General features: G+C 40.0%; 1 protein-coding gene across 3 annotated transcripts in view; it reads left to right on the top strand.

The window, feature by feature from the left end:
- Positions 1–20,665, top strand: part of CDKAL1 (CDK5 regulatory subunit associated protein 1 like 1) — a 654,128-nt gene that overhangs the window by 545,236 nt on the left and 88,227 nt on the right. The window lies entirely within an intron of this gene.

Here is a 20,665-nt window from a genome sequence, read left to right as displayed (position 1 = left end):
CCCCTCAAGGTTTGTAAGATACTCAAGTACATAATTTTATAATATTGGGTAATAGGTTAATAGCAATGCATGCATGTTAGTGTATTACTCTCTACCAGGCTTTCTGGCCCCCTCCCTGGTCTCTCCTCATTGTGTCTCTCTGATGTTGCTGTTCCTCGTTCACAATAGTGTTCTGTTCCTCGAGGGCCCACGGGTGCTCCTTTGCATCCCGCACATACATGCAACACGCTCCCAGGCATTAACTTTTGGGCAGCACCTCAGTCCCCTGTGTGCGGTATGAAACTCGTCCTCCCTCTCTGCTCCGCCCCCTCCCAACACATGGGCTCTGCATTGACAGCATTGATGACTATTAGCACACCCTTCCAGCTGCAAATCAGAATGTCATCCTGGACTCCTCCCTCCCTTTACCCACTGCTTTTGACGGTCAAGTATTTCTCAGTCTCCTCCTGATTTCTCTGGATGTGACTCGTTGTCTCCATCTCACTTGCCTTATGCAGGCCTTTGGCAGTTCTCTCCTGGGTTTCTTCATCTGTCACCAGCTGGTTTTCCTATTTTCATTTTCACTGTCCTCCCAACCCCCAAGTCATTTTCTCACTGCTCTGAGGGGGATAATTATAAAATGCAATTCAGATTGTGTGAATCCCCTGCGTAAAATACTTCCACCACCCTAGGCACCTGCCGGAGAAAGCCCAGCAGGGTAGATAAGGCCCTTTATGGTAGGAGCTCCTTTCTTTTACTGTGTACGCCAGCCTTACCGAACTAGATGCCTTTCCCAAATGCTGCACTCTCTGTGCTCTGTGTCTGTGTACAGGCTGTTTCCTGTTTCTGAAAGCCTGTTATTTCTTTTTTTTTTTTTAATATATTTTATTGATTTTTTACAGAGAGGAAGAGAGATAGAGAGCTAGAAACATCGATGAGAGAGAAACATCGATCAGCTGCCTCTTGCACACTCCCCACTGGGGATGCGCCCGCAACCAAGGTACATGCCCTTGACCGGAATCGAACCTGGGACCCTTGAGTCCGCAGGCCGATGCTCTATCCACTGAGCCAAACCGGTTTTGGCAGCCTCTGTTGTTTCCTTCACCTGTTTCATCTTTCCTCTTCAGACCTCAGAGGCAGCCATTCCCTCGGGGAAGCCATCCCCGCCTTCCCGTACTCCCCACCCACTCCAGGGTTAGGTGTCCCTTTCATGTGCTCCCCAGCCTCCTTGCCTTTCTGTCCCCCTGGATGACTAGTTGTTTGGAGGACAGGGATTGTGTAGGTAAGGACAGGGACAGGTCTGTAGCTCTGAGGACTAGTCCACGGGCTGATGCAGAGATGTTCAATAAAAGTTAATTTAAGGAGCGAACGTGATACTGTTTAAGGTCTGGCCCTTTATACAGATGCTCTTGGATACATATCTCTGAAGCATCTTCTGTATCCCATGCACACACGAGAAATTAAAAGGCTCATGTGGACAAGCAGTGGTTCCACAGGATTTCTGTATTTCTGATTGAAGGCATCTTTTCTATTGCCAGTTACATTACATTTACATAAAATTAAGGAGAATGATTCGCAGCTATCTGAAGAGTGTGTAAGCTCCTCCTAATGGGGTGGGCCGCTTCTCTACCAGAGGTTCACACAAACTTGATGGCCCATTGGAATTGCTGGGGGTATTTTAAAATATCCTGCATGGATCCCACATGTCTGCATAGTGTGTGTGTGTGTGTGTGTGTGTGTGTGTGTGTGTGTGTGTGTTGCATTGCTTCCAAATATTTTAAATGAGCAAATGGACTTCATTTTAAAGTTGTGCATTTTCATCTCCGCTGATCCCTCAACCCTAATCCTTTTTTCGCATTTGCAGTCAGCTCCTTGTCCCTTTTCTCCTGGCAGTTTTTCTAAACCTTTCTCAATTTCCTCAGTCCTCTTCTTTCCTCACCTTTACCTGTATTTCATGCATGTACACACACACACACACACACACACACACACACACACACAGCCCCCTCATGAATTGGTCTTCTGCTTATATTGCTCAAACGGCAGACTTGAGTATACCATTTTGAATTTCTAGTTTTACCCATATTATACTTAATCTGATAATGTGACATATCCCTAAGGATTCTAGTGGACTTATTAGATATTTTATTTAGGACTATGTTGTGAATAACCCAACTCATGCTGGCTTAAAGAGATCATTTATATTTATAATTTATTGGCCTCCTTAATTGAACTGTCAAGGTAGATTTTGCATTACGCACGGCTGCAGTCAGGACTCCGGCGGAGTCATCAGCAGCACTCTCTGCCATGCCACTTGGCAAGCTTTGCTATGTCAGCTCTTCTCAGGCTCCCCTCCTTGGCGTCAGCAAAGACTGCTGCAGCGTCCCTCTTCACGCACCCTACTGCCCAGTATAAAGAAGAGAGAAGTCCACTGTCCTGGAAGTTCCAACCTGACTGGCTCAGGTTGTGTGCACTACCCTGGGTTGGGACTTAATATGTTATTGACCTAAGCCAGTCAGGGTTCTCATCCCAGACACTGGGTGTGCAGTTAACCCACTCAGACCACACTGGCTGGAGTGTGAGGGATGCAGGGATGGTGAGTCCCCAGGGGTGAAGAAGGAATGCAGAAAGGACAGACAAATGTTTACAAGGATGCATGTTATCATACTGCTATCGTTTACAGAATTTCGTCAACATTTGAGCAATATATATTTAATTTGAAGTGTCGTACATGTGTGTATATGTAGATACGCATATATGTATGGTGAAATTGCTGTGTCATATTGGAACATTTGAATCTCTTTTGAACTTTTGAAGTGAATGCAAAAAAAGTAATCATAATATGTCCTATTTTTATAAGCAATCTAGGAAATCACTCTGTCATTGAATTTATGTTTAATTCACAAATTAATTGAATTTATGTTTAATATCACAAATAATGAAATGTAACCACTAAACATTAGAAGTATGGTATAATAGAATCTGAAGAACTGACTTCAGATTATTGTTTTGTTACTTGACTTTGGATAAAGATATTTTCTCTGGTCACTTATTTTATTGTCTGCTAGATGCAGATATAAATAATACCTGTCTTATGTATCTCACAGAGTCACTGTATCACACGAGGTAATATATGTTAAAGCCTATAATAAAAGACACACTTGTTATTTTTTTCATTACCTCATCAGGTTGAGTTTTCCTGACCAAAGAAAATATTACAGTTAAAATGTAATTCTGTTTCACTAACACATTGCCTTCATGATTTAAAACAAGCTTTGTTTTTAGTTTTGTTTTTGTCTGAAGCCTGAGAGTGGCTTATATAAAAAGTCCACAGTAAGATATTTTAGGGCAAAATAAGAAGAGCTCTGTTGTTCGCTCACAAGATGAGTCACTACTCCAGCTGAGAATAACAGCCCGGGCTCTGGGAAGCAGAGGCAAATAGATAAACAGCTAAATGCACAGCTTTCGTTCTGTAATAAGGAAAAGTGCATCATTCAAAAGGACTTGCCTTTTCTTAAGGCACATCTCGAAATAGACTATGTCTCATCAATCTCTCTGTTAAGGGGCATTGAACAGCATAATGGCCCAGCGTACCATAAAATTTACAAAACCCAATAAGCTTTGCAACGATTTTGGACAGTTTTCAATAGAGAAGCACTCTAGCTTGGGTTTTAATGTGTCGTTTATTAGCTGTGTATTGTAGGTGATTTGCTTAAACTTCTCTGAGCTCAGCTTTCTCATCTCTAAAATGGAGATAGAAAGTAGTTCCCTCCCCATGGGGTTATTATAAGGAATAAGAGAAAGAATGTATGTTGAAGAGATTGGTACAGTGTTCTGCATGTAGTAAGTGCTTAATAAGTGTTAGTTGTTATAACAGTTATTATTACAAATTCCATCAATAAACATTTATTACTATAATTGTGTATCTGTAAAAGAATATCAGCAGGGAGGTCATTTTATGACTAAAGCATGCATGTGATTAGATATTAGAAAGTATCATCAAGGTCTCTCAACTAGATAAAAATCTAACCTGATGGAAATTGAAAGGAGAAAAATGAAAATATTGCCCTGGTTTTCTCTGAGCTGATTACATTTTTCTGTTATTTATTAAAAACAAACAAACAAACAAAAAAGTCACTTTACAGTGGCACCAGGGCACTCCAAGTTATCGTAACGGTGAAAAACCTGTGCCACGGAGGGTCATAAAGGTAACTAACGTATGAAGCCAGAGCAAACCTTATAATCACACTTTCACTGACAGCACCTGCACCTTCCAATTGTACTTAGCTGTGTGTGGACTCATTAGCATATCATAGACTATGGGGTGGTGATGGGGTTTAGTCATTCCCTTACATAAACAGTATTGTCCTTCAGGATACTGTCTTTAAATTCTAACTGCAGAAAAAGTAGAATAATTATACTGATAACTCTGGACATAACCCAAAATAAGATTACCTAGAATATTTTACACACTAATAAGTTGGTGAAGATAGGTTTTTACATTTGTCCCTTAAATAATCAAAGTAACAGGGTAGATATTTAGAATAATTAAATGTTAGCGCTGAGGGGAATGTAAGGTCAGCTTTTGACAGTTTCTTCTTTTTAATTTAGATGTGGAAACCTGGGCTCACAGAGGTTAAGTTCCACAGGCAGTTGGCTAAATTAATAATACAACTGAACCTAAAAGTCAAATTTTCTGATTCCTAGTCTGATAGATAGACCTTTACCTTCACCACAAGATATTTTTTTCTGTTTATTTGTTTGTTTGTTTTGGGGGGGCGGTCATTGTTTATTTAATTTTTTGTAACTATTGTTGATTTTGAATACAGTCAAACCTGGATTCTCAAACATCTCCCATCTGGAACAATTCAGTTCTCCACCAAATTGTTAATGGTACGGGGGCTGGGGCTGGGGGGAGGTTGCTAGTCTCAGTTGTCCAACCAAATTTCGGTTCTCCACCCAACAGTTCTTAGTCACGAGACTCTCAGGCAACAAACAAAGGAGAGAATGCATGAGTATGAGTCAGTTTACCACTAAACCTCGTGTTGTTAACATCTCAGGAAATTGTGCTGTGAATATTTTCATGTTTTTTGCTTTTATTGCTGCTTATTATTATATTAAATACGTACATCACCATGGGTCATAAGAAGGTTAATGATAGCAGCAAAGTGAAAAAGAAAGTAGTGAGAACAATAGAGCTTAAAAAAGAAATAATTGCAAAGTATGATAGAGGTGTACACATGTCTGATCTGGTTACCGAGTATGACATGCCTAAATTGATGATTAGCACAATTTTTGTTTTGTTTTGTTTTTTTGTTAATCCTCACCCGAGGATATTTTTCCATTGATTTTTAGGGAGAGTGGAAGAGAGAGGGAAAGACAGAGAGAAACATCTATGTGAAAGAAGCACATCGATTAGTTGCCTCCTACACGAGCCCCTAACCAGGGCCCAGGCCCGGGAGGAGCCTGCAAACAAGGTACATGCCCTTGACCAGAATCAAACCCAGAAGAGACCCTTCGGTCCGCAGGCTGAACCAGCTAGGGCAGCACAATTTTAAAACATAAAGAGGCCATCAAGAGTGCTGATGTTAGTAAGGGTGTGAAAGTGATCACTGAACAACAATTATAGGCAATTGAGAAAGGTTAAAACAGGGAATCACTTGGGGGTCTAGAATGGATTAATTCAATTAACAATATTTCTAATGGGGGGAAAAATGATTCGGTTTTCAAACAAATCACTTCTCGAACACCTTCTGGAACGAATTAAGTTTGAGAACTGAGGTTCCACTATATTTTTACTCTACTTTTATTTCCAATTATTCTGAGATTGAAAACTCCAGTACACTCCACCTTTTAGCACCCTGAACTTAACATTTTGAAATATGTTTTCATTGATTTTTAGAGAGAGAGGAAGGGAGAGCGATAGAGAGATAGATACATCCATGAGAGAGGTATATCCATCATCGATCGGCTTCCTCCTGCAGGCCCTCACTGGGGATGGAGCCTGCAAGCTGGGCATGTGCCCTGACTGGGAATCGAACCAGTGACCTCTTGGTTCATGGGTCGACGCTCCATCACTGAGCCATGCTGGCTGGGCTGAATTTAACGTTTTAAACCGCTGAGATTGATTGGGACTTGACTTGCTCACCTAAACATGAATTTCCGGGTGACTTGGTTGGCTCTTATCAGAGTCCACACATGCAGACCATGGGAGCAGTTACAGTGGACAGCATAGTACAGCACTGCTCGTGGTTACATAGACCTGCTGGGTCTATTGCCCGAAAGCCACAGAACTGGCCAGGCTGGGTTCCTTTGCTGCCTGGCAGACCTCTCCGTAGTCAGCACCCGAAGAAAAAGTAGCTGGGGTTGGGAAAGCAGAGTGGTGAGAGGAAGGTATGACAGAGACCACCAGTGCCCGGACAGAGGGACCTGCCAGGGAGCATGAACCTGTCAGCTGTGCTGTAGTCCTCATCCCTGGTTTCCCTCTGCACGGACTGCCCCGCTGGGACTAAAAGACTAAGAAATGACTCAGGATAGTGCTTATGACATGCCAAAGCTTAAAAGGCAGTCACAAAGCACTGTAGTCAGTATGATGCCAATGTTATGTATTTGTGCTTCTGAATTGTCTACCTTTTATTTAATACAGTTTCCATAGAGAGGAATAAAAGAAGTAAATATTACTTTCTTTTTAAAAGGCTGTGGCTGGGCCAGAGTAAATTTGGATGACTGGATTTTTCAAAATCTGGTTGGCTCTGATAATAATAATAACAATTTTTATTAATTATTTTACTGTATTGCTTGCTTAAAATGTAACCATCACTGAATTTTGGAAATACCAAGTTCTTCAAGACAGGTGCTGCCTTATTGGATATTTGTCTGAATTACATCTAATTACATCTAGTTCTAGAAAGATATATAGTTTCTGTGTCAGTTAATATCCACTTTATGGTTGGGCCATTTTGATCATGTGGTCTTGTATGTTTTGATCACAACTTTTCTTTCATACAAGGCATCTTCATTACTGTGGTGTGGTCCATATTGTTACATATCTGTCAGAAAAGTCAGCATAAACAAGTCAAAAGGAACTTGATGCTAACCACCCAATATCAAAGTTTTGGAGAAAGTAAGACAGGGATACATTTCATGGGAGGGAGTACTGAGAAAGCTGTCAATTAACATTCCTAACACTGGGGGGGGGGGGGGAGATAAAAACTAGGCGGCTATTCTAGCACTGCTTAGCTTAGAGCATTTACATATTTACGTTAAATTTTCACTGATTCGAAGTAGTTTCAAGGGAGACCTGAAACTGCATTCATCATATCCTGATCTAAGAGAGTGTAGCTATGTCTGCTTCATATGTGCCCATACAGAATGTAGCATTAGTTATTCATTCAGCCTGCAGAGCAGCCATAATGTATGCAAGATCTGAATTAGGGAAAATATTTCTTTTTAAATAATTTTAAGAAATATAGTTTATTACTTTCAAGTAATTACACAAATGTAGTCTTTCAAGGAGGAGTACTTTGTGATTCTTTTTATGAATAGGTAAGGTGATACATATTAGATATCAATAAGACTTTAAAAAGGAAAGGTAGTTGTTTAACCACAGAAAAATGCTTAACCTAGCTGGTAATTAAAATAATACAAATTTAAATTGCAATCAAGTGTTATTTTCATCTATAAAGTTTCTAAATATTTTTTTTCAATGAGACTAATTTTAGTTAAGTGTTAGGTGAGAATATAAGTGGTGAGAATATAAATTTGAGTCTTAAAGTTAATATCGTTAAGCTCAGCAATTGAGCTTCTGAAAATCTATTCGAAGGAAATAACCTTAAAGACAGAAATACCACTTTTCACCAAAATTTCACTGTACTATTATTAATAATAGGAGAGGGAAACATTTAAATGTCCACCAATAATGAAATTACTTACATAAGTAAACCATAATAATGCAGTGGAATAATACCCAAGTGATAAATATATATTTGGTAGAAATTATACAATGTGGAAAATGGTCACATTATTAAAGAAGAGATGGTAATAAAATTTTGCATAAGTTAAAATAATATAATAATGTAGAAAGAAATACCAAAATTTAAAAATTTTCTTAAACTCAACCATTCTACTTAAAGTGTTATCTATAGCAATATGCATAGTCACTTCTTTTTTCATTATCACTACAAAAGTAAAAAATATATATATATGTAAGCTGTTCTCATCCCATATTATCTCACATGCCAAGTTTTGAGGTTCATAATATAATTTTTACCTTAAAGCAGGAATATCTTTAGATAACACATTTAGGTTTTCCAAATGTTTTCATTTTCATTAGCCTTTTATATTTGTGGTTTTTAATGTATTATTTAAGTATTTCATTCTGCTGTTCTATAACTCTTCAAGAAGTTTGTATTTCCTGGAATTTTCTCCGTACCCGCACAGCTGTCTACCTCCCAAAACACCACAAAATTAGAATTTTGAAATGGTATTTCACTGGCTGTTGCGATTTTGAACCTATACATTTGTTTTACTGTTTTGAGGTCCTACAGCTTATGTGGATTATTTAACATTTTCTAAACACACATAATCCATTTACAAAGACAAAGCACCCTGTGTTTCTGTAGTTATTTTTATGTAAAGCTATTAAAGGAACAGGAAACATTTTTGACTACCTTTCTCCCTACAACTGCCCCAAAAATAGTCATTAGTATTAAACATAACAGAGACTAAACTTGTTTCCCACGGACCCGTGGAGAAAGGCTGCAAAGTAACACTGAAGCATTTGGGGTTATTTATAATAAAGCCTGTTCGAGAGAAGCAAGATGCCAGTTCACGTGTCGGGCAGACAGTGGCAGCTGCTTGGTTACTACGTGGCACTGTCTCATCCTAAATCAAATGGGAAATGGGTTCTGTTTGACAGATACTGCCATCAGTGCAAACATTATTTTAAAATAATTAAAAAGCTTCTAATTCTTTTCTCTTTTTTTAATCTTAAGAACAGGCTGTTTGGTTTGTCCACGCTTCCCCAGCTCTGCAGCTTGGGGCTCCAGCCATGAGTGTTCCTGTGCCAGGTTTTCTATCTAGCCACGCCCGAGCCACGACTTTCCATCCCAGGGGGACAGTGCAGCTATGTTCTTGGCGTTTTCTGCCTATTACCAGTGAGGGTCTGTGAACAGAATCTCCATTTGTGAGAACCTCATTGTGGATAGCATGCAGTGGTCTTTTCACTTTGATTGATGGTTCTGGTTCTGCACCATCTGGCTTCTGATAGGCTGCATTAATCATATCCTGAACTAAGAAAGTGTAGACATGTCTGTTTAATATGTGCCCATACATAATGTAGCATTAGTTATTCATTCAGCCTGCAGAACAGAGTCATAATGTATGCAAGGTCTTTATATAGTAAAACATAAATATTAATATGCGGCCCATTAATGCTGTTTTCACTTGTGCTAACCTCCCCCTAGTACATTTGTTTACGAAGATTGAGGAATTAAGAGAAAGAAGACCATGTGCACATTTACATGAACATATATAGTTTGGCTGATGTCTCATGAATTTAGAGTGATGTATGTCTGTAATACTTATCTTACCCGTATTTGCTTTATTCTCTAATTGCCGCTTAAAATACAGGTTAAATGCAAGCTGCAGCACAGACTCACTTTTTCTCATGTGAACCACTTGCCTCAAATGTAGGTCATCCGTTTGCTGGGGTCTCTGGGGTGTATGTGGCCCTGCTCTTTTGTGCTCCTTCAGCTGGGCCCACTTTGACACACTCTGTCCCCTGCTGTGTAATAAGGTCCAGAAAAGAAAAGAGAGGCCAGAAGAGGCAGGATAGGAATTCACAAGTCAAACCAAGTTTGCTCCAGGTTTAGAACCATCAGAGGTATCAGTAGCTTAAATCTGCCTTTGGAGATTTGCTAGGACCTTTTCTGGCTGAGCGAGATTTAGTGTGCGTTAGTCATAACCCTTTGGTACCTAGAGGAGGGGGGTAGGGGTTTAAATTGTACAAGGGAGGTTACCTTGTACAAAATTGCTAGAGCGTATTTCTTCAGGTAGCAAATTAAAACCATAGCTTCATAACACACGCTTTACACTTTATTAATTATGTTTTGTCGTAACAGCACATATTCCTCTGTGGTTACACCTTCTTGCATGGGACCCACTTTCAAAGCATGCATTTTAATGAATTTTGCTGTTGCAGAGTAAATGGAGATTAGTGCTTGTGTGCTGCAGAGCGCACAGTGTGATCCACACTGCAACAGTGATCCATCGTGAAATAACGCCTGGGAAATGGGGCAGGTGATCATAGCTTCTGTTGAGAAATAAGTAAGCTACAGCTTCTGTCTGAAATGTAATGGCACTGAGGTTTAGTCACATAAGCACTATGAATAATACCAATAGAAACTATACGTGTACAACCTGACATCTCAAGAGTTTAAGAAATAAACATGGAAAAATCATTTTGGGAGTAAAATCAGTAAAATTAAGTATTCAGCCCATCCATTTTTTTTTTTATTTTAAAGCTATTTTTAGCTGTTTCCTGTAATAATCTAGATCCCATTATGGCTTAGTTCACTCTAGTAATTGATTTTTTAAAAATACACTGCCTGCGAGAACACTGCATTGACAAACTAGAGACTAGGAACTCTACACTAAACAGGCGTGTGACCAGGAGACTGTGGGTGTAATTCTAGGGCTCTGTGAGCTGCACTGATTTTGCTGTGTATGGTAATACAGGGTTCACATCTTGGCTCTGCCACTCAGCCAGCTGGACGCTATTGAAAATGGGTTCAAACTGGCTGGCCTCTTTCCAGATTAACCCTCTTTCTAAGATATACAGTATTAGCGAGACTCCTATCTAAAAAAAGAAATATCTCAAATCTGGCTTCTTATCTTGAAAATGGAGATTATCCCTGCTCTAACTACATTTAGTTGGGAGGGTCAAATGAGATAACGTGCATGTGTTATAAACTTTGAGATGCTATAAAAATATACGTACTGTCATTTTCGTTGATTAAACTTTCCTGAAATTCATCTGTTATGCTCATAAGAGTTTGCACAGTGATACATTCTCTTCCTGTGTCGCCGTAAATTGAAGAACCAGGGAAATGATGAACACATGCGTTTCCTGGGGCCTGAGCTCCTCTTCTTGCATAAGTTCCCTCTGGAGTTTACAGCAGTGGTTGAAAACTATCTTTCCTTCTGTAAAGGACCATATGCCAGTGAAATACAACATAATTTAATTTTTGTCTTCAAGCAACATATAAACTATTGGACTGAGCTTCTTGAAAATTAAGGACATTCATCCTGAAGCTCGGACAGGACTGAACGGGGGAGGAATTTTAAACCAAAACATGTATTAGTGCAGGGAGGCCTGCCAGAAAGACAGCTTTCAAAGGCCAGCGCTTCACTTCGATTGGAGAGCTGTGCCATGCAGGAGGGAGGGCACGAACAGATGGGCAAGTTAGCAAACTAGACAGCTTTCCCTTCCTCCACGGTCCTGGTTAGACTTGGATGCAAAATGCAGCCAGCTCCCCCAATGCCAAAGAGACCTCTTTCAAATATGGAAATACGAAAACACAAGAGATTTAAAAATGTGTAACACTTTACTGAATCTACGCTATTATGTTTTTGCATTATCATGAATATATGAACGTTTACATCATGACGGAATTTTAAGCACGTTTTAATGTTGCCAGCTTGTCTGAAGGACAACCAGACATACGTATGGTTCTCCACATCAGTAAAGTGACTTGCATCCCAGGCAGTGTATTGTGTTCACTCTGACTTTAGGTGGGATCAGATGTCCTCTGTACACGGTAGCTGGTATCGGAGAGCAGGTTTTGGTCTGTAAGCAGTAGGTCTCCCCTCAAGCCAGCATTACAAATGAGACTCAGTAGTCATTGCATGAAATTTTAGAAAACTCGCATTTGTTTATTGAGTCACTAGGAAGACAAAGAATAACATATTGTGGGTCCTGTGCTTCAGTGCCCCACAGTGTGCTGGGGAGGATGGAGGTGAGCAGCTAATTTTAACAGCATCTCATAATGCCACTAACACCACTATTGTTAATTACTGTGTTACTGGGAATGGTATTAGTAGCAAAGCATAAATCTATTTGAAAGGAATCCCATTATAAAAGTTTCACTGAAGGCCATTGGGAAAGCAGAAGGAATTCAGTGCTAGCCTCGTGCCTGGAATCAGTTGTAGGAACCAAGACTCACTTATTACTTGTCTCAGAAAATTGTATTTCTCATTCCCCTAAGACCTAAAAATGCCCACATTTCCCTCCCTAAACCTGTGTTTAGAGGTTTGTCTACATTGCTGGGACCCTTGTGCCCGTTCACCAAGAGCATAATGGTCCCAACGCACCGTGTTGGATTTCACATCTGGCTTAAATTACAACCAGGAAACAGGGCACATACCTGTCCAAATAACTGTCCAGTGCTTTTTCCTTAAGAGTACTGCACTCTCGTGTCTGATTGCTTTTGACTCTATCTCAGATCATAAAGATACTACTGAGGAATTACTTCCTAGCTCTCTCTCCTCTACTGCAATAAATTATTTGCCCTCTGCTCTTCCCAAAGGCATCCAAGGTTATGGATAGTCCAGACTGATGTCTGCCTTTGCCCTTCCCCACCACCCCCATACTAATGTGGCCTGCCCCACATCCAGAGCTGTAGGATACGCTGGTGGGAATAAAAGCAGGAAACTCTATCAGGGGGGGCTGGAGGGTGGGGCAGTCATGCATTATGTAGACTTTGTCAGCATTAATGTGAAAAAAGGGTCACCAAGACTCATCACATTTATAATGGGGAGCGAACATGTGCTTTTCAGAATTCCTCCTTTCATGGTTAACCTTGTATGCTGCAATTATCTTCAGGTTGAAGATACTGTTCTTGCTAAAAAAAAAAAAAAGCGATTTTTGTTTAATGAGGTTGGTCAACCTGTGTATTACTAGTTATAAGTCAATTTAGTTATGTACAGTCTCTACTTGGCTTTCGCCGCCAAAGGCAGATTCATGGTTTGGAGAAAGGAACTCCTCTTCCCTCACTTCCTTTTCCACAGCCTGTTACAGTTTCCAAAAGGTGGTTAAAGCATGAAGAAGCCTTGAAATGATAAATAGGCTAAACTCTGCTTCTAAATATATGAGATCCTTATCTTTTAGAAGAGTATTTTTATGATTTAGGGTTTTTTTTAATAAAACACATATACAAATATGAATTGCTTTTCTAAAACAGTTATTTCATTACAATTCTTCATTAAGTGAATCTATACACAGGGTAAAATGACAGTGTGAATGCTTGTTTAAGCTTGTTAACTTCATACGGCAGAAACACGGAATGAGAACATTCAAGCCTCTTGCATGGTTAGTATACCTAAATGTTAGATGAGGCAGGGGATGCTTGTCGGAATCAAATAATTTATAGACCATGGTGTCCATATTTTTCCCAAGAGTGGAAAGTCTTAATATCAGCCCTCAACTTGCATTCTATTATTTATAAACATTTCTAGAGAAGCTCTCTGTGTAATACACACATATGCCTCATACTCAGAGTTTCCTCTTTCCTCCTTTCTCTCTCATTTCAGTTTTTTATTGCTGTTTTATTTATTTTCCCCTTTCTTCCTTTAAAATTAGAAAAGAAAAACAATTCACTCTCACATATTAGTAGGGTCATATTTGTGTTTCAAATGATGCTTGTGGCCTTCAACACCAAAAGATCTGGATAAATAGATTTTGCCATCTATATTTTGTTGTGCACAAGAAAATGATTTCTCCAAATAAATTCAGTGGCCCGGCCATAATAACCAACATTATCAGGGTGTGTGTGTGTATGTGTATGAGAGAAAGAGAGTTTGGGGGGAAACCGTGATTTTATCATTTCAACCACAGTCAATCACAGCCTAAAGCTTTCTAAATGCCCATCCTTTAACAAACATAACTTTATTTCTAACATTTCTGTAATCCAGATTTGCTAAAACATGTAGGCAATGTGGTATATATGCTTTGCTTTGCAAGTGAGCAAATGCTTTGCAGTACAAGTGAGCCTGGCTTACAGTGTGCACTCTCTCATTCACCAGCTGTGAAACTTGGGCACATTTCCTAATCTATTTGACCCTCACATTTGTCACCTCAAATAGGGAAAATTATATGTCTTTTTTTGTGAGAAATAAATCTCTGAAAACTGATTCATAGTAAGTACTTATAAAATATCTTACCCATTTATTTTTCCTTCCTTCTAAACAATTACTATTTAATATGCTCGATAGTCTAGATACTTGGAAGTATTAAATTATTAAATACATTTAGGCTGTTTCCAAATCTTAGCTATGGTAAATTGTGCTGCTATGAACATTGGGGTGCATATATCCTTTCTGACTGGTGTTTCTGTTTTCTTGGGATATATTCCTAGAAGTTGTATTACTGGGTCAAATGGCAATTCCATTTTTAATTTTTTGAGGAAACGCCATACTGTTTTTCACAGTGGCTGCACCAGTCTACATTCATTTGCAACAGCATGGATGGAACTGGACAGCATTATGTTAAGTGAAATAAGCCAGTCAGTGAAAGAAAAATACCACATGATCTCACTCATTTATGGATAATAAAAAACTATAAACTGATGAACAAAAATAGATACAGAGGCAGAGAAGCATCGAACAGACTGTCAAACTACAGCGGAAAGGCTGGGGAGGGTTGCAGTGGGGGGGAGCAGGGGAGGTAAGAGATCAACCGAAGGACTTGTATGCATGCATATAAGCATAACAAATGGACGCAAGACACTGGGAGGGGGGTGAGGGCATGTGCGTGGGGGGGGACCTAGGGGAGGTTGGGGGAAGGTCAATTGGAGGGAAAAAATGAGACATATGTACTACTATTTGTAATAGTTTAAACAATAAAAAAAGTTAAAAAATTATTAAATATAGGGTGGGGCACAGGGTGGGGCAAAAGTTGGTTTACAGTTGTGAGCACTTGAAACACGGGGCTTATTATTTATTTATTATTTATTAATTGTATTATTTTCCATACAAACAACTGTAAACCTACTTTTGTCCCACCCTGTATGTTTATGTGTTATTTCTCACCTCTTTCCAAGCAGTTGAGAAAAATACATTATAATGGAAACGCACATCATAGATTAGCTCAGTCGGCCAGGCCCATTTTTATACATAAATTCCAAGTCAGGCCCAACCCTCGAGAAAATTGTGACGTTTGCCTCTGCTAGCAGCCAGCTCCTCCCTTTCCCTTTTCCTGACCTTTTCGTTGCTTATGAACCCCACAACCCCTTGCTGTCTCCAGTCATCCACAGTCAAGCCAGCTTTCAGAAAAGAATGTGATAAACACACCCATTACAAGGTATAAATTATTGAAAAAGGTCAACATGAGTATCTCCCAGGCTCTTTTCCTTCTAACAGAAGAGACCGGGATTTAAGCTGAAGTATTCACTACTAATTGTCGATCCCATATCTTAGTGAAACTTCCCATTTTCTAACGGACTTCCTGGAACTTGTCAATGTATAGCATCCCTGAAAATTATGACTGGGGATTGGCTTTTTCCCCTTTGAGATGCAACTTTTGATGACTTGTGACCCCAGCAAAGAGATCCACAGGTCACTGGAAACTGTTCCCCTCAAGCAGAAGTCCGTTACACTTTTGCCCACACGGTCCTGTAAAATGCACAGTGTCACCAAGGAAGGGAACGGGGACAGAGCAGAGGACGGCACCTACAACATAGTTACCAGATGTGGTAACAGCTGGTTATCGACATAGCCTAAGAAAGACTTAATGGAGCTGGAGAAAAACAACTTGCACCTTCAGTGCAAAATCAGTATTATTTTTTAAAGTATTTATTATTGAAAGTATTATGTATGTCTCCTTTTTTCCCCCCCATTAACCTCTTCTAGTGGGCCCTTGCTTTCTGTCCCCTGCCCCAGGCCGTCAACACACTATTGTCTGTGTCCATGGATTATGAATATACACATACAAGTTCTTTAGTTGCTCTCTTCCCACCCACCCACCCACCCACCCTCGCCTTCCTTCTGAGATTCAACAGTCTGTATTATTGTGACTGTCCTTAAAATCTTCACTTATAGAAAACATGTGAAAGTAAATGAAAATCTTGCTATTTATTAGGGTATATATATTTCAAGTAAGAATATCTTTGTTTCTCTCAAGTAAATTAAAATAGTATTTTCTACAGAATCCCTAATAAAAAAGAGACTGGGAAGACTCATAGGTAATTGTTGATCATTTCAGCTTTCTTTTGACTATGTTTCTTTGTTGAACTTTTCTGATAGTGGATGTGGGTCAGATATGACAAATCAAGGAAAAGGAAAAAAGAGGAATCCACATAATTACTAAATGTTTCCATAAAGCATGTGAGTAATACACTGTCACCCTGGGTTATATACAGCCTTGTGTGTTTGCTTAATTATGTTTTAGCAACTAGATTGTAAATTTCTCATGGGTAGAGACTATGTCTTATATTTTCAAGTGGCCTTAAAGGAATCGAGGCTAGAAGTTGACATTTTTAATAGGTTCTAAGTAAATACTTGCTGAGTGGAATTGAATTTATGGTAAAGTCACTTACAAATTACTTATGTAGAGGCCAGATGTAAACACTAGGAGTCTGATGTGATTTTCTTTAAAAATTTCTTGGACGTGGCTGATGTGGTTTTCCCTGCACGGGATAGCACTTTAATTTAGGCAAATTGATACCACAGTCTCTTTCTAAGAGACTTGTCCATTTTTTTTTACAAAATCGTCCATCTACTCAAGGTTCTCAACCAGGATTACTACTACCGTCACAGTGTGCTGGCATTTAGTGCTCTGGGGCCAGGGATGCTAAACATCCTAAATGTTGCACTGTCCTTCACAAAAAGATGGTTGTGTTCACGGTAACCTCACTAAGAAACAATAGGTTTCTTGAAACCTTTGCCTTTCCTACAACTCAAACCTCATATTCACTACTCCCTGCCTTCCCTCCATATTTAAGCTTTACTGAGCTTCTTGATGCTTGACCATGCTACGCTCTATGTCTTTCTCTTTGCAGGTTTTGTTTCCTCTACTCTTTTCCTGCTTTCTCCTCATAGTGAATGTCTTCTCCTCCTTCAGGACTCAGCCCAGGCACCGTCTCCTCCAATAAGCCTTAGCTCCTTACAAACTCAGACAGGGATAAGTGGCACCTTTATGTGCTTTTGGTTAATTGTGTGCTTTCTCTCTCTTTCACTAAACTAGAAGCTACCTAAGAACAAGGTGGGTGTCCCAGGGCTCTCCCAGTGCCTGACACATACTGAGCACTGAATACATAAATGTTTGGATGGATGAATCAAGACATTTTCAGATAAGAATTAGTTCTTCCAGGAAATATTTATTGTGTCCTTTTCATAACCAGGAAGAGCCTTGGCATGAGGCATGCTAGGATGTCGGCGACCCTGGCACTGTGGGTGGGGAGGAACCCTTGTGCAAGGGTAGATAATTCCCCTCAGGGTGGGATACCTCAGTCTGGTTCACTCCCTGGGACGTGACAGCAGGAGGGGCCCTGCCAGAGCTGTTCTAAGTGTGGTCCTCAGACCCAGTCAGTCCACGAACACAAACGTATTGATCTCCTATAAGGTGACTACAGGAGCTGGAGTGAGCATTTAGGAATTTGACAGAATGTTTTTATGTCTCTTGAATCTTATACTAAAATTCTTGAGGCTTATACTTTGTCTTTTTTATTTCATTTTTCTAGTGATTAATTTTTATTGTATTTTATAAGTAAACTAGAGGCCCAGTGCACGAAATTTGTGCACTGGTAGGGTCCCTAGTGGCTGCCAGCTGCCAGCCGGGCATTCCCTCCCTTCCCCCAGCCGCCTGCCACTGCCAGGACCTCCCTCCCTTCCCCCTGGCTGGCCCTGACCCCTGGTTGAACTCTCGGACAACTCCCAGTCAAGGGGACAATTTGCATACTATACTTTTATTATATAGGATTGGTTACTGGTGCATCTGAACCACTTTTTGGAAAAGCAAGTCAAGGCAGGGCAAGGCAAGGCAATGCAGGAGGATAAATTGTTTATAAAGCAGGTCTTCACCACAGGTAGTCTGAGCATCCCTGGTGTGGGCAATCCTTGTATGGTGATGAGTTCCTTTCCCACCAGACTCCAGGCTGGGTGCTGAGGAAGCGAGAACGTACTGCTGCTCCTCCCTTTCCAGTTCTAGCTCCTCGCAAGGGAATGGCTACCTTGAGAAAGAGCTGGTGGTTAGAGTGAGGGTCCTTTCTGAGTACCTAGAGTTCTGGGTAAGACAGAACTGCAGTTCTCACCTGCCCTGAGCTACAGTACCAAGCAAAAAAACAAAAAATACCTACTTGTGTGGATTGAAGCCAGCCTGTCAGGAGTTTTCGGAGAGTTGGGACTCCACAGATACTGGGGTGCCCAGTTTCCACTTCCAGCAGCAGGGTTTGTGGTAGCACAACCAGTTCTAGCACCGACCTCACGGTGAGCTGGTGGCCACCAATGTACTGTCCACCTAAATGAAGCCGCTGAATTCTTAGTAGGGGGACCCTCATTGGCAGCCGCTGAGCCGGCTACGGGAGGTAGTAGCGGACACGCCTCCTTATATCCATAAGGAGCATTGTGCCAGGCATGATGAAGATTTAGAGATGAGCCCTTGGGTTGATAATTTGAACCAAAAGAGAGGCAAGAATACAAAAAGAATACTTTAGGAGAAAAGGCGAGTATAGATTCTAGCAGGGCAGCTTAAAAGAATGAATGTGAACGAGTTTGTGCAAATTCAAGCAAGGAAACATTATTTTTACAAAATTATTACAACAAGTTAGAAATGGTAATGAGAATAGTGCATTTATTGACTGTTAAATAAGAAACAGTCTGACCCTCCTAAAGATTGTTTGTGTAGAGCTGAAGTGCCACATGATGAAACTCCTAAGCTTTACTTGTAGGAGTTATAACTAGTGTAGAAAAAAACTCCTGCCAGACAGCCTGTCTGTTTTGTTTGGAATAGAAGCATAAATATCTAATTTGCCTTGTTACAGAGAAGAATGTATGATCTATGCAGCATGTAGCCAGCTAATCACTCCATCAGGTTCAAAATGTAGGGAACATAATTAATTTGCTGATTCAGCCTAATCCTTATTCTCAGATGGTGAAACATACCTGTAAGTTCATATTTCATTTAATCATATTTTATTTCTTAGAAGCTGAAAACATGAATGTTGCTTGGTCAAAAATAAAAGCAACCAAGTATAGGTCAGTATACCCTGAATTAGGAAAGTTAAAAATACACCACAGTAAATTTCAAAAAAATTTTTTTTCTGTCCACATTTCTCTTTTGTAGGGTTATCTTTCTTTTCTATTTGAGTGTTGCCTCATCAAAACAAATGTATCTGTAACACTAATAATAAATTTCATCTATGCAAAGTCGGACCATATAACCTTGAATATTAGCTTTTCACAACAAAAGCTCTTCCACTAATTTTTCTACTGAAGGAAAATGAAGGTGACTAACAGCCTCAAACAAAAACTTCGTGCTTGTTTATTTTTAAACAAAATTGGCTTGATGTTATTTAAATTAGAAATTGATATTTTATTTTTAAAATTTGTTAGGGTTTTATTTTTTAACTGGGTCTTGCTAACCAACTGCCAGTCTGTGTTAGGTGTTTCGGTTTCCTGATGTATAAACAAAAGCAAATCCATTTTTATTAGACCATAAAAATGATCAACTATGCACTCTTACATACAATGCTCATGTGCGGCATAATTGTTTCATACTGTTTTCCTTCCACATTAAGTCAACCTGAGAGACTATTGATTGTACCAAACACCGTTTCTCAGCGCCATAATTCTCCAGCCCCGTGTCTCTGGGGACCCGGGCAGCAGAGTGATTGTATATCTTGCAGCTCTGTGCTGAGCGCCCAGTGACAGCCTGTCTGGAACAGCTCAGGTCACAGAACAGTGCACTTCACCCTGCGAACCCCTGCTGTTCGGGGATAAAGGAGCAGCATGTCCTCCTTTGTGGTTAAGAGAAGGGAGTTTGAAGGTGAAAAACACCAAAATAGGCATATTGTATTCAGAAAAGACTGAAGTACCATTTTATACTGAAGTTTTAAATTTTGTCTCGATTTATAGAGATATGCCAAAATCATCATATTAACGACTTCCATTTGTACAGTACTTAGTACAAAGCACTTTCCATTGAATCTTCTTACCACCAAGCTCTGTTCTCTTGAGCATGTTTAACTTCCTTGATCCTCAGTGTTCTGATCTGCAGTAATGCGCATACAATTATAAATTGTCCTACTAAGCCCATAGAATGGGGAAGGTCAAATGACATGGGACTGAAGCAAGCAAATGTTCGGTTTTCCCTTCACTAGAGGAAAGGCACATACATATCAACAACAGTCTTCAAAGCGACTACCACGCGGTGTGCACAGTACTGTAGCAGGAAGCCTTGTATCACACACTGGCAATGGATTCTGCAATGGGGTCGTTCATACTGAATCACTGTTCGTTCTTGAAAATGAAGGAACTGAGACCAGGCAAGCTGGGGCTGGGGTGAGGAGGCAGACAGGAGAATGCCATCACTGCACATGTTTTCCAAGATGTCCTGTTTGAACCATTCTTATTTGTTCTAAATCTGAGATTTACACAAAGTGGCTTCAGCTTCATCACGTGTCCAAAATGAGTT

This window comes from Eptesicus fuscus, chromosome 9 (assembly GCF_027574615.1).
Source record: "Eptesicus fuscus isolate TK198812 chromosome 9, DD_ASM_mEF_20220401, whole genome shotgun sequence".
Classification (NCBI taxonomy): Eukaryota; Metazoa; Chordata; class Mammalia; order Chiroptera; family Vespertilionidae; genus Eptesicus; species Eptesicus fuscus.
This window is presented reverse-complemented; position numbering and strand designations above follow the sequence as displayed.